The sequence below is a fragment of the Bombina bombina genome, chromosome 5 (genome assembly GCF_027579735.1).
Source record: "Bombina bombina isolate aBomBom1 chromosome 5, aBomBom1.pri, whole genome shotgun sequence".
In the NCBI taxonomy this organism is placed as follows: domain Eukaryota; kingdom Metazoa; phylum Chordata; class Amphibia; order Anura; family Bombinatoridae; genus Bombina; species Bombina bombina.
Window position 1 is genome coordinate 568,582,282 of NC_069503.1, and position 13,991 is coordinate 568,596,272.

General features: G+C 38.2%; 1 protein-coding gene across 3 annotated transcripts in view; it reads right to left on the reverse strand.

Moving 5' to 3' along the window:
* Positions 1-13,991, reverse strand: part of MTRR (5-methyltetrahydrofolate-homocysteine methyltransferase reductase) — a 169,411-nt gene that overhangs the window by 49,785 nt on the left and 105,635 nt on the right. The window lies entirely within an intron of this gene.

The window sequence follows — 13,991 nt, forward strand, 5'->3', positions numbered from 1 at the left end:
TGAAAAAAAAAAAAAAACCCCCCATTAAAATAGGCTTAACTTGCAGAGAGATCAGACATCCTTATCTTATAACTCAAATGCTTCCATTTCTTATCTCTGTCTCTATACAATAGTTAGAACGAACAATTGAAAATCAACATTTAGAACTTTATCTTTCCCACTCCCCACTGTAACTTGTAATGCGGACATTACAAAAATGCACAATGAAATTCGTAATTTAAAAATCACACAAAACAAATAACTATTTACACACAAAAAATACACAGGAAAAAAGTGTATTGTTAAGGTGCATCCAAAATTGTTCAGCAAAAAAACAGAATTTATGTTTACCTGATAAATTGCTTTCTCCAACGGTGTGTCCGGTCCACGGCGTCATCCTTACTTGTGGGATATTCTCTTCCCCAACAGGAAATGGCAAAGAGCCCAGCAAAGCTGGTCACATGATCCCTCCTAGGCTCCGCCTTCCCCAGTCATTCGACCGACGTAAAGGAGGAATATTTGCATAGGAGAAATCATATGATACCGTGGTGACTGTAGTTAAAGAAAATAAATTATCAGACCTGATTAAAAAACCAGGGCGGGCCGTGGACCGGACACACCGTTGGAGAAAGCAATTTATCAGGTAAACATAAATTCTGTTTTCTCCAACATAGGTGTGTCCGGTCCACGGCGTCATCCTTACTTGTGGGAACCAATACCAAAGCTTTAGGACACGGATGAAGGGAGGGAGCAAATCAGGTCACCTAAATGGAAGGCACCACGGCTTGCAAAACCTTTCTCCCAAAAATAGCCTCAGAAGAAGCAAAAGTATCAAACTTGTAAAATTTGGTAAAAGTGTGCAGTGAAGACCAAGTCGCTGCCTTACATATCTGATCAACAGAAGCCTCGTTCTTGAAGGCCCATGTGGAAGCCACAGCCCTAGTGGAATGAGCTGTGATTCTTTCAGGAGGCTGCCGTCCGGCAGTCTCATAAGCCAATCTGATGATGCTTTTAATCCAAAAAGAGAGAGAGGTAGAAGTTGCTTTTTGACCTCTCCTTTTACCAGAATAAACAACAAACAAGGAAGATGTTTGTCTAAAATCCTTTGTAGCATCTAAATAGAATTTTAGAGCGCGAACAACATCCAAATTGTGCAACAAACGTTCCTTCTTTGAAACTGGATTCGGACACAAAGAAGGCACGACTATCTCCTGGTTAATGTTTTTGTTAGAAACAACTTTCGGAAGAAAACCAGGTTTAGTACGTAAAACCACCTTATCTGCATGGAACACCAGATAAGGAGGAGAACACTGCAGAGCAGATAATTCTGAAACTCTTCTAGCAGAAGAAATTGCAACCAAAAACAAAACTTTCCAAGATAATAACTTAATATCAACGGAATGTAAGGGTTCAAACGGAACCCCCTGAAGAACTGAAAGAACTAAATTGAGACTCCAAGGAGGAGTCAAAGGTTTGTAAACAGGCTTGATTCTAACCAGAGCCTGAACAAAGGCTTGAACATCTGGCACAGCTGCCAGCTTTTTGTGAAGTAACACAGACAAGGCAGAAATCTGTCCCTTCAAGGAACTTGCAGATAATCCTTTCTCCAATCCTTCTTGAAGAAAGGATAGAATCTTAGGAATTTTTACCTTGTCCCAAGGGAATCCTTTAGATTCACACCAACAGATATATTTTTTCCATACTTTGTGGTAAATTTTTCTAGTTACAGGCTTTCTGGCCTGAACAAGAGTATCAATAACAGAATCTGAGAACCCTCGCTTTGATAAGATCAAGCGTTCAATCTCCAAGCAGTCAGTTGGAGTGAAACCAGATTCGGATGTTCGAACGGACCCTGAACAAGAAGGTCTCGTCTCAAAGGTAGCTTCCATGGTGGAGCCGATGACATATTCACCAGGTCTGCATACCAAGTCCTGCGTGGCCACGCAGGAACTATCAAGATCACCGATGCCCTCTCCTGATTGATCCTGGCTACCAGCCTGGGGATGAGAGGAAACGGCGGGAATACATAAGCTAGTTTGAAGGTCCAAGGTGCTACTAGTGCATCTACTAGAGTCGCCTTGGGATCCCTGGATCTGGACCCGTAGCAAGGAACCTTGAAGTTCTGACGAGAGGCCATCAGATCCATGTCTGGAATGCCCCACAGTTGAGTAATGTGGGCAAAGATTTCCGGATGGAGTTCCCACTCCCCCGGATGTAATGTCTGACGACTCAGAAAATCCGCTTCCCATTTTTCCACTCCTGGGATGTGGATTGCAGACAAGTGGCAGGAGTGAGTCTCCGCCCATTGAATGATTTTGGTCACTTCTTCCATCGCCAGGGAACTCCTTGTTCCCCCCTGATGGTTGATGTACGCAACAGTCGTCATGTTGTCTGATTGAAACCGTATGAACTTGGCCTTTGCTAGCTGAGGCCAAGCCTTGAGAGCATTGAGTATCGCTCTCAGTTCCAGAATATTTATCGGTAGAAGAGATTCTTCCCGAGACCAAAGACCCTGAGCTTTCAGGGGTCCCCAGACCGCGCCCCAGCCCATCAGACTGGCGTCGGTCGTGACAATGACCCACTCTGGTCTGCGGAAGCTCATCCCCTGTGACAGATTGTCCAGGGACAGCCACCAACGGAGTGAATCTCTGGTCCTCTGATTTACTTGTATCGTCGGAGACAAGTCTGTATAGTCCCCATTCCACTGACTGAGCATGCACAGTTGTAATGGTCTTAGATGAATGCGCGCAAAAGGAACTATGTCCATTGCCGCTACCATCAAACCTATTACTTCCATGCACTGCGCTATGGAAGGAAGAGGAACGGAATGAAGTATTTGACAAGAGTTTAGAAGTTTTGTTTTTCTGGCCTCTGTCAGAAAAATCCTCATTTCTAAGGAGTCTATTATTGTTCCCAAGAAGGGAACCCTCGTTGACGGAGATAGAGAACTCTTTTCTACGTTCACTTTCCATCCGTGAGATCTGAGAAAGGCCAGGACAATGTCCGTGTGAGCCTTTGCTAGAGGAAGGGACGACGCTTGAATCAGAATGTCGTCCAAGTAAGGTACTACTGCAATGCCCCTTGGTCTTAGCACCGCTAGAAGGGACCCTAGTACCTTTGTGAAAATCCTTGGAGCAGTGGCTAATCCGAACGGAAGTGCCACGAACTGGTAATGCTTGTCCAGGAATGCGAACCTTAGGAACCGATGATGTTCCCTGTGGATAGGAATATGTAGATACGCATCCTTTAAATCCACCGTGGTCATGAATTGACCTTCCTGGATGGAAGGAAGAATTGTTCGAATGGTTTCCATTTTGAACGATGGAACCTTGAGAAACTTGTTTAGGATCTTGAGATCTAAGATTGGTCTGAACGTTCCCTCTTTTTTGGGAACTACGAACAGATTGGAGTAGAACCCCATCCCTTGTTCTCCTAATGGAACAGGATGAATCACTCCCATTTTTAACAGGTCTTCTACACAATGTAAGAATGCCTGTTTTTTTATGTGGTCTGAAGACAATTGAGACCTGTGGAACCTCCCCCTTGGGGGAAGCCCTTTGAATTCCAGAAGATAACCTTGGGAGACTATTTCTAGCGCCCAAGGATCCAGAACATCTCTTGCCCAAGCCTGAGCGAAGAGAGAGAGTCTGCCCCCCACCAGATCCGGTCCCGGATCGGGGGCCAACATCTCATGCTGTCTTGGTAGCAGTGGCAGGTTTCTTGGCCTGCTTTCCCTTGTTCCAGCCTTGCATTGGTCTCCAGGCTGGCTTGGCTTGAGAAGTATTACCCTCTTGCTTAGAGGACGTAGCACTTGGGGCTGGTCCGTTTCTACGAAAAGGACGAAAATTAGGTTTATTTTTGGCCTTGAAAGACCTATCCTGAGGAAGGGCGTGGCCCTTGCCCCCAGTGATATCAGAGATAATCTCTTTCAAGTCAGGGCCAAACAGCGTTTTCCCCTTGAAAGGAATGTTAAGCAATTTGTTCTTGGAAGACGCATCCGCTGACCAAGATTTTAACCAAAGCGCTCTGCGCGCCACAATAGCAAACCCAGAATTTTTCGCCGCTAACCTAGCCAATTGCAAAGTGGCGTCTAGGGTGAAAGAATTAGCCAATTTGAGAGCACGGATTCTGTCCATAATCTCCTCATAAGAAGGAGAATTACTAGTGATCGCCTTTTCTAGCTCATCGAACCAGAAACACGCGGCTGTAGTGACAGGGACAATGCATGAAATTGGTTGTAGAAGGTAACCTTGCTGAACAAACATCTTTTTAAGCAAACCTTCTAATTTTTTATCCATAGGATCTTTGAAAGCACAACTATCTTCTATGGGTATAGTGGTGCGTTTGTTTAGAGTAGAAACCGCCCCCTCGACCTTGGGGACTGTCTGCCATAAGTCCTTTCTGGGGTCGACCATAGGAAACAATTTTTTAAATATGGGGGGAGGGACGAAAGGTATACCGGGCCTTTCCCATTCTTTATTTACAATGTCCGCCACCCGCTTGGGTATAGGAAAAGCTTCGGGGGGCCCCGGGACCTCTAGGAACTTGTCCATTTTACATAGTTTCTCAGGGATGACCAAATTCTCACAATCATCCAGAGTGGATAACACCTCCTTAAGCAGAGCGCGGAGATGTTCCAACTTAAATTTAAATGTAATCACATCAGGTTCAGCTTGTTGAGAAATTTTCCCTGAATCTGAAATTTCTCCCTCAGACAAAACCTCCCTGGCCCCCTCAGACTGGTGTAGGGGCCCTTCAGAAACAATATCATCAGCATCCTCATGCTCTTCAGTATTTTCTAAAACAGAGCAGTCGCGCTTTCGCTGATAAGTGGGCATTTTGGCTAAAATGTTTTTGATAGAATTATCCATTACAGCCGTTAATTGTTGCATAGTAAGGAGTATTGGCGCGCTAGATGTACTAGGGGCCTCTTGTGTGGGCAAGGCTGGTGTAGACGAAGGAGGGGATGATGCAGTACCATGCTTACTCCCCTCACTTGAGGAATCATCTTGGGCATCATTTTCTCTAAATTTTGTGTCACATAAATCACATCTATTTAAATGAGAAGGGACCTTGGCTTCCCCACATTCAGAACACAGTCTATCTGGTAGTTCAGACATGTTAAACAGGCATAAACTTGATAACAAAGTACAAAAAACTTTTAAAATAAAACCGTTACTGTCACTTTAAATTTTAAACTGAACACACTTTATTACTGCAATTGCGAAAAAGTATGAAGGAATTGTTCAAAATTCACCAAAATTTCACCACAGTGTCTTAAAGCCTTAAAAGTATTGCACACCAAATTTGGAAGCTTTAACCCTTAAAATAACGGAACCGGAGCCGTTTTTATATTTAACCCCTTTACAGTCCCTGGTATCTGCTTTGCTGAGACCCAACCAAGCCCAAAGGGGAATACGATACCAAATGACGCCTTCAGAAAGTCTTTTCTATGTATCAGAGCTCCTCACACATGCATCTGCATGTCATGCTTCTCAAAAACAAGTGCGCAATACAGGCGCGAAAATGAGACTCTGCCTATGATTAGGGAAAGCCCCTAGAGAATAAGGTGTCCAATACAGTGCCTGACGGTTATTTTACAAAATTCCCAAGATTAAAATAATTCCTCAAGGCTATGGAGTATAAAATATGTTTATATATAAATCGATTTAGCCCAGAAAATGTCTACAGTCTTAAAAAGCCCTTGTGAAGCCCTTATTTACTGTCTGTAATAAAATGGCTTACCGGATCCCATAGGGAAAATGACAGCTTCCAGCATTACATCGTCTTGTTAGAATGTGTCATACCTCAAGCAGCAAAAGTCTGCTCACTGTTCCCCCAACTGAAGTTAATTCCTCTCAACAGTCCTGTGTGGAACAGCCATCGATTTTAGTAACGGTTGCTAAAATCATTTTCCTCTTACAAACAGAAATCTTCATCTCTTTTCTGTTTCAGAGTAAATAGTACATACCAGCACTATTTTAAAATAACAAACTCTTGATTGAATAATAAAAACTACAGTTAAACACTAAAAAACTCTAAGCCATCTCCGTGGAGATGTTGCCTGTACAACGGCAAAGAGAATGACTGGGGAAGGCGGAGCCTAGGAGGGATCATGTGACCAGCTTTGCTGGGCTCTTTGCCATTTCCTGTTGGGGAAGAGAATATCCCACAAGTAAGGATGACGCCGTGGACCGGACACACCTATGTTGGAGAAATCATATTTTATCAAAAACATAAAATCTGTATGTAAATTACACACAAATACATTGTATTAAAGTGAAAAGTCAATCCTAGCATTGTACAAATGGTTGACTATTGAAACAATTAAAAGGGATTGACTATTGAAACAATTAAAAGGGATTGACTATTGAAACAATTAAAAGGGATTGACTATTGAAACAATTAAAAGGGATTGACTATTGAAACAATTAAAAGGGATTGACTATTGAAACAATTAAAAGGGATTGACTATTGAAACAATTAAAGGGGACTTTCAGTCATGAAGAATAAGATATGGCTAAAAAATTTTTTTGCTAAGAGGTGACGTTTTCACCTCTTAGCCAATAGCCGTGCAGTAAATCCGTCTTGGCGACGATGGGAGCTGGATTTACCGCACGGCTATTGGCTAAGAGGTGAAAACGTTAACCTCTTAGCAAAAAAATTTATAGCCGTGGGCTGCTGTAGCAGCTAAGAACTGCGAAGGTTGAAACAAATAAAGGAGCTTTCTACATGAAGTATCTTATACTGCATGACTGAAAGTGCCCTTTATTTGTTTCAATAGTCAATCCTAGCATTTGTACAACGCTAGGTTTAACTTTCCCTTTTAATAAGAACAGTGTAAATCGTAATTTACGTACACTGGGGGCCAGATTACAAGTGTAGCAGCATTTAAACACTCCCGCTCGAGGGCCAACTATACTAGAAGTAGGTTTTTTGCAAGTTCAAAGTAAACCATTTTCACTTGCGCACTAACCCGACGCTTGTAAAAACACAAACTTAGAACATGTGTACACAATAACGTATTTCTCAATAAAAGTTAATGGAGCAAATAAAGTGGAAAAAACCTAACTCCTTACTAGCGCGCAAACACAATCACATATTCTCAAGTCAATATTTCACATTCCAATGTTCTTCACATACTAGAATATGGTTCTATTTATTCATAAATACATATTACTATATATATCTGATGTGTTTATATATATATATATATATATATATATATATATATATATATATATATATATATATATATATACACACACACACACACACACACACACACACACACACATATACATATACACACATGTACATATTTAAACCAATGTTCCCTCTAAGGCCAGATTTTGTGAGCAGTCCAGCAGTGAAACAGTTAATTAGTGAACCACACCCTGCAGCGAGCAAACACTACGCAAGGCAGACAGCAAGGTATGGTTACCTTATTAACTTTTTCACTGCTGGGCTGCTCAAAAAATCTGGTCTTAGAGGGAACACTGATTTAGACATGTGTATGTATGTAGCTCTATATTTGCCTTTTTTGTTTTCTAACACCTGAGATCTCATATCTTTGAACCTGTAAAACGTTTTTGTGACATATTTTTTTTAAATCATTTTTATTAGATGATGTTGTTATGAATGTAACGTTACTTTGTAATGTATTTGTTGTGTGACACTTTTTTGTTTTGCAAAGCAGTTAATCAGAGCATGCGCTAATCCCGACGCACATTAACTTCAACTGCGCTCAAGCAATTGTGTTTACTTTCAACAAAAATTACTAGTGAAAAATCCGACGCGAGCAAACACCAGCGATAAAACCCTTTTTGCTCGCTCGTAATTTAGCGCCCCACTCAGAATTGGGCCCTTACAGCTCTTTTCTTGTAAATAAAATGGTGGAAAGCTTTTATCAAAATACTTAACACCCTAATAGAAAAACACATGCATAAGAAAATATAGGCAGTTTAATGTGACTTATATTGGCTGCAGGCTTACCCTGCTCACTGCTAATTTCGCCCCAAAACACAGCAAAGTTTCCCTTTCTAGCAAGTTCCAGTAATTTCAATAGGGGACATCTCGCCACGTGTGTCAAGTTAAGATGTGTTTTATAATCAACTGTGTATTATCGTAAGAGCTAACAATTACCCTTTGTCATCTAAAGACTGTAAGTAAATCCTTTAACAGTACATATATAGTTATATGTTTCTACATGAAAGAAGCCTTTTTAACTAAATGCTTTAATGAAAAAAAAGTGTTTGTTTTTTCCCAATAAAGTTAAAGGGACATTAAACACTTTGAGATGGTAATATAAAATGATAAATCATATATATTAAAAAGTCTGCAATATACTTTCATTATTTATTTTGCCCGCTTTTCCTGTAATTCTATTCTGAAATTGTGAGCTTTTGCATTTCTGATAGAAATTGAAGTGCAGTACACTGTTATATACCACACAGCCATGGGCTGCACACTTAAAGGATTACTTTCTGTTATAATTTTTAAGCTAAACAACTAACATACTAAAGTTAATAAACATTAATTAAAACCTACTGACCTATATTTTCTCCAAAACGAAGCTTCATAACGTTCTAAAAGTTATAGCTTTTATTCGCCGATGATGTCACGTTATTCTGCCCACTATTTTCAGCACTGCATGTTCAAAATACTTAAGCCAATAACTTTGTGTTTAAAGCACCATTTTGAAACCTAGGTATTGTAAACGGATTGGTACAGAGCAAAGGATACCCACGGAGTGGGTTTGGAAAACAATTAAATTTGCAGACAAGATTTCTGATATACGGTAGAGATATGTTAATGAAATGCTATTGATAAAAAGAGTATTTGGGGTAGTTAGTAACAGGCATAGAAAATATTTACTTACAGTGGCCCTTTAAGTTACCAATTTATAACTGTCCCTAATTGGCCACAGCAGAGAAAATAACCTCATTTACAACATGGCAGCTCCCATTGTTTTATAGACACTACAACTGTACACTAATTTTGTCAATATTTAAACAGCTTATGAAACTTTAAAAAATACATCTACATGTTATTCTCAAACTAATCTTTTCTTTGAATGCATCATTCTATCTAGCATTTATTTAGTGTTTAATGTCCCCTTTAAGGTGTAAACAAGACTCCTGGATTATATGCCATGGCTTCGTTCCATTGGGACACTAAAATACTTTAATCCAGAAATAGATCATGCCGATGGATAAATGGTTTTCCTGGGTTGAATTTTTGGATCGGAACTTTTCAGCAAGTAGCATTGCTAAAAATAAACTAGTTGCTGTGTTGCTGCATGACTTATAACATCTTCACAAGCAATTGTCAAAAAGCCTGTCCACTCTAGTTACTTTGCTTACCAATTGGTATAAACAATAAAAGATTGCAAAATTATTTACATTTCTCAGATGCCAAAAAATAGGGAAATAATTATTGCCTGTTACACCTTTCCATAAAATATAGGAGCTGTCTTATCTCATGCAATGGCAGATGAGAAATATTATGACCAAATAAACAGTGTCATTATTGCATGTGTTTGTACTACAAACAAATAATAAAAAAAAACTTTTACGATTCGGATAGAGCATGCAATTTTAAAGGGACACTCAAGTCAAAATTAAACTTCATGATTCAGATACAGCATGCAATTTTAAACAACTTTCCAATTTACTTCCATTAACAAAATGTGCACAGTCTTTTTATATTTACACTTTTTGAGTAACCAACTCCTACTGAGCATGTGCAAGAATTCACAGCATATACGTATATGCATTTGTTATTGGCTGATGGCTGTCACATGATATAGGGGAAGTGGAAATAGACATAACTTTGCAATTTATTTAACAAAAATCTACTACTCATTTGAAGTTCAGACTAAGTACTATTGCATTGTCTTCTTATCATACATGTGTTGATTATGCAAATCTACAGTGTTGACTGGTCCTTTAAGCAACTTTCTAATTTACTCCAATTATCAATTTTTCTTTGTTCTTTTGCTATCTTTATTTAAAAAGCAGGAATGTTAAGTTTAGGAGCCGGCCCATTTTAGGTTCAGCACCCTGGATAGCACTTGCTCATTGGTGACTAAATGCAGCCAACCAATAAGCAAGCGTAACCCAAGTTCTGAACCAAAAATGGGCCTGCTCCTAAGCTTTATATTCCTGCTTTTTAAATAGAGATAGCAAGGAAACAAAGACACATTGATAATAGGAGTAAATTATCAAGTTGCTTAAAATAGCATGCTCTATCTTAATCATGAAAGTTTAATTTTGACTCGACTATCCTTTTAATTACTTTATGTAAACTTTTTGTTTACATAAGACACAGGACAAAATAATCTACCATTATTTTATTACAGAGAATATGTGCAACTTTTGAGCTTTCAAAATCCCATGTTTCAGACAATGGTCTTCGACTAGTTTCATTGAAATCTCAAATGGAAATGTTACTCAAGAATTTAGGAATAAAAGATCATAGGACTGGCCCTTGTTACCCAGGCAGCGTATAGATTTAGAAGTTTGTACAAAACTCTTAAGGACTTCAAAAGCACGAAAGTTTAAATACAAAGTATAAAAAGTGTTTTAAACAGAAAGGTATATGACACAGTGTTTAACTGGGAAGGACTGATAAGAATATATATTATGCAAAAGTTTAGGCACCCCTGACAATTTCCATGATTTTCATTTATAAATAATTGGGTGTTTGGATCAGCAAATTCATTTTGATCTATCAAATAACTGAAGAACAGTAATATTTCAGTAGTGAAATGAGGTTTATTGTATTTACAGAAAATGTGTATACAACTGTGTGTATATATATATATATATATATATATATATATATATATATATACACATATATACATACACACACATACATACATACATACACATATACAGTACATACACACAGTAGCTCACAAAAGTGAGTACACCCCTCACATTTTTGTAAATATTTTATTATATCTTTTGTGACAACACTGAAGAAATAACACTTTGCTACAATGTAAAGTAGTGAGTGTACAGCCTGTATAACAGTGTGGATTTGCTGTCCCCTCAAAATAACACACACCCATTAATATCTACAACAAAAGTGAGTACACCCCTAAGTGGAAATGTCCAAATTGGGCCCAATTAGCCATTTTCCCTCCCCGGTGTCATGTGACTTGTTAGTGTTACAAGGTCTTAGGTGTGAATGGGGAGCAGGTGTGTTAAATTTGGTGTTATCACTCTCACACTCTCTCATACTGGTCACTGGAAGTTCAACATGGCACCTACATAAAGATGGCCTACATAAAGATGGCCTAGGCTATAAGAAGATTGCCAAGACCCTGAAACTGAGCTGCAGCACGGTGAGCAAGACCATACAGGGGTTTCACAGGACAGGCTCCACTCAGAACAGGCCTCGCCATGGTCGACCAAAGAAGTTGAGTGCACGTGCTCAGTGTCATATCCAGAGGTTTTCTTTGGGAAATAGATGTATGAGTGCTGCCAGCATTGCTGCAGAGGTTGAAGGGGGTAGGAGGTAAGCCTGTCAGTGCTTAGACCAATACGCCGCACACTGCATCAAATTGGTCTGCATGGCTGTCATCCCAGAAGGTAGCCTCATCTAAAGATGATGCACAAAAAAAGCCTGCAAACAGTTTGCTGAAGACAAGCAGACTAAGTACATGGATTACTGGAACCATGCCCTGTGGTCCGATGAGACCAAGAAAAACTTATTTGGTTCAGATGGTGTCAAGTGTGTGTGGAGGCAACCAGGTGAGGAGTACAAAGACAAGTGTATCTTGCCTACAGTCAAGCATGGTGGTAGGAGTGTCATGGTCTGGGCCTGCATGAGTGCTGCCAGCACTGGGGAGCTACAGTTCATTGAGGGAACCATGAATGCCAACATGTACTGTGACATACTGAAGCAGAGCATGATCCCCTCCCTTTGCAGGGCAGTATTCCAACACAAAATATTGACACTTTGGGCCCAATTTGGACATTTCCACTTGGGGGTGTACTCACTTTTGTTGCCAAAGGTTTAGACATTAATGGCTGTGTGTTTAATTATTTTGAGGGGACAGCAAATTTACACTGTTACTTTACATTGTAGCAAAGTGTCATTTCTTCAGTGTTGTCACATGGAAAGATATATAAAATATTTACAAAAATGTGAGGGGTGCACTCACTTTTGTGAGATACTGTGTGTGTATATATATATATATATATATATATATATATATATATATATATATACACACACACACACACAGTATATGTGTATATATATATATATATATATATACTTATAGACACACATACACAGTATATATATATATATATATATATATATATATATATATATATATATATATATATATATATATATATATATATATGTGTGTGTGTGTGTGTGTGAGTGAAAAACTTTATGTAAGGTGTGCTATAACAAACTTTGTGGATTTTTATTTAAAAATGATAGGAGACATCTTCTATTGGTTAAAGCACCCCATCCAAGTTCAGGTTTTCTCATAACAGTGTATTAGAATTGTATATAAAGCCAGGGAGACTCATTCCAATATAAAGAGTTAAAGCAGGAATGATTCAGCCCTTAAAGACAAAGCCTTGTATTCAACATTGAGACATCTTGTAAGTTGGTGACTGGCTTAAGCAGAATATGGCCATATTGTGTGACTAAGATCCCATTTCTAACAAAAAAAAGCATAGGTGTTTTTTGCAGGCATTCTGCAGCATCTAAAAATGTTTTGTTCGTTTGCAAGTGGAAGTGCACCAATGCTGTGCATGTGTGTCTATGTTTACACTATGAAAGAAATTAATTCATCAGGTATCAAAAATATGATGATGGAAGAAATACCTAATTTTTTATTATTTTTAATGCTGCTAAATATATATATATATATATATATATATATATATATATATATACATACACACACACATACACCATACGCTGGCATATTTTTTTAAAAGTTCATTTGAATATATAGGTTATATATGCTAGCATATGGTGGCGCTATATAGACGATGTCTTTATGGTGTGGTTGGAAGATAAAGAAACTTTGAATTTGTTTCTTTCACAAATTAATGACAACATGGAGAATATTGAATTTACAATGCAAGATAACCATAAACATATTAATTTTCTTGATGTTACAATTTATGTAGAAGATAATACATTTAAAACAGATATTTTTGTGAAAGAAACTGATAAAAATATGCTATTGTCATATAACAGTTGTCATCCAGAAAGCACTATTAAATCTTTGCCAAAATCACAGTATATACGGGTAAAACGAATTGCAAGTGACAAAAAATCTTGTGATATGAGACTTCAGGAAATGAGTAAAAAATTTACCCAAAGGGGATATCCACAACAAATATTAGATAATGAATTAGGAAAGATCAACAGTATTGAAAGTAACGAATTATTAACTAAAAAACAGAAAACATTACAAAAGGAAAGAATCCCGTTTATCAGTACATATAATACAAATAGTAGACAAATAACTGGAATCATAAAAAAACATTGGTACATCCTTAAAAATAGTTATAAAGACATTAAAGAGTTTCAAAATCCCCCGTTATTGTCCTTTAAACGTCCCAGGAATCTATATGACAATTTAGTCAAAACAGACATAGGTAGTAGCAAAACTAAAATGTTAACTTCAAGTAAAAAAGGCACCTTTCCATGCTATAATTGCTCACACTGTAATAGTGTTATAAGAGGAGATAAGGTGACACACCCTTATACAGGAAAACGGTATAATATAAATGGGCTATATACTTGTCAAACTGATCATGTGATATATTTATTAAAATGTCCATGTGGACTAATTTATATAGGGGAAACAAGTCAGAAAATAAAGGATAGACTTACTCAACATAAATATACCATACGTAAAAGGCATGCTAGATTTACCAGTCTCTGCACACTTTAAAGAAAAAAATCATAATGTAAATCAATTACGCTATCAAATATTAGAACAGGTTCCAATACAAAGA